At 42.9% G+C, this 1,646-nt stretch overlaps 1 pseudogene; it reads right to left on the bottom strand.

Moving 5' to 3' along the window:
• Positions 1-536: 536 nt before the first annotated feature.
• LOC103283513 (nascent polypeptide-associated complex subunit alpha-like) lies at positions 537-1,333 on the bottom strand (annotated as a pseudogene).
• Positions 1,334-1,646: the final 313 nt, after the last annotated feature.

Raw genomic sequence — 1,646 nt, 5'->3', positions numbered from 1 at the left:
GGGTCTTTTGTGTTCATGCTCCTCAAATAAAGACTTAGTTCTGATCTACTACTGTATTGCTAATTTGGCATGATCACCAAACTCCAACAGCCTGTGTTTTTGTGCTATTTCTGCTTTGTTCTTGATTTCTTTTTTTTTTCTTCATCCCTCAAGAAACCATAAGTTTATTAATGATAGAAAGAGTACAAATTTCAAACCAAGCTGCAGTTACTCTTTTAAAAAATATTTTTATTGATTTCAGAGAGGAAGGGAGAGGAAGAGAGATAGAAATATCAATGATGAGAGAGAATCATGGATCAGCTGCCTCCTGCACACCCCCCACTGAGGATTGAGCCTGCAACCAGGGCATGTGCCCCAACCAGGAATTGAACCATGACTTCCTGATTCATAGGTCAATGCTCAACCATTGAGCCACCTCAGACAGGCTGCAGTTACTCTTTTGAAGCGTGCATGCGCGCGCGCGCACACACACACACACACACACACATACACTCCTCATTTTTAGATGGTTATATTTACAATGTCATTGTTGTTCCTCAGGGCTTGGACTGCCTTTGCTTAAAACACATTTGCTTGTGACATTGACCAACTCTATGTCTTTAACTTCCACACCTGTTTAATCAACCCCTTCCTCTGGTATAGTTGGAGTCTGTGTGTTTTCTTGAATGTTGTGACAGCTTCACCTTGAACTTTGAATTTCTCAGCAGCTGCTAGCTGTGTTTGCTGAGATGAATCTTACATTTTGGCTTCCCCGCCCCCCCCCTCCCCAATTTATGTAGGTATCTGAAACAGGGCTCTTGTAGACATCTGGTTTTGTGATGATAAAGAGGATATTCTTAGATTTCTAGATAGTGACCCTAGTAACCTCTGAAACCTGTTAGGACCCAGTGTACGGTGCCTTCTTTTCACTCTGGCTCTCTTTGCTTTACTGACTTGTTGTTCATCAATTTCAGCAGCTGCTGCCAGCTGGGCTTGTTGTGTGGTTGCCTGTGTGGTGTTCCTCGAGTTCTGGTACTGATTCATCACTGTCCGATTCTGTTCCTGACTCTGTTTCAGCCTGGGGCTGTGGCAACTCCTGCTCTGTAGCAGGGACGATTTCTGTGGCTTCCCCGGGTTCTTTGTGCGGGGAACGCAGAACCTAGATGATGGCAGAAAGAGAGACAGTGAGAGTGTGACCCATACCTGTTGTAGAAGGAAGCCTGGCAGCTTTACTCTCGATTTCAATGCTCATATTTCCAACCCTGAATTTGCCATCTGTCTGGATTTCTGCTTCTCCCTTGTTGAGTTCTGGTGTCTGTGGCCTTGAATTTGCTATGATTTGTCCCATTGTCATGATTCAGAAGGAAGGATTCTGCCACTGCTTCCACTGCTCTATGATTGATAAAGATTTCAAGAGTTAATGCATCTTTAACTACAAAGTCTTTTCTTTGTTTTAATCTTTACCTTTATTGAAGTCACTTTTGAAACATGGGGGAAACATAGTTTTGCCTTCTTTTCAAAGCTACCACAACTTCCTAAAAATGGTGGCAGAATTAAATCCTGACAGACTCAGAAATTTGTTCCTTTTCTACGTAATTACACTGTGTGGGCTGCTCATAAATGGGTTCATTAATGCAGCTCGTACAGTGTAAAGCAGTGTGTGGCAA

This window comes from Eptesicus fuscus, chromosome 11 (assembly GCF_027574615.1).
Source record: "Eptesicus fuscus isolate TK198812 chromosome 11, DD_ASM_mEF_20220401, whole genome shotgun sequence".
NCBI classification, from domain to species: Eukaryota; Metazoa; Chordata; class Mammalia; order Chiroptera; family Vespertilionidae; genus Eptesicus; species Eptesicus fuscus.
The sequence above is the reverse complement of the archived record's forward strand: the minus strand, read 5'-3'. Positions and strand labels throughout refer to the sequence as shown.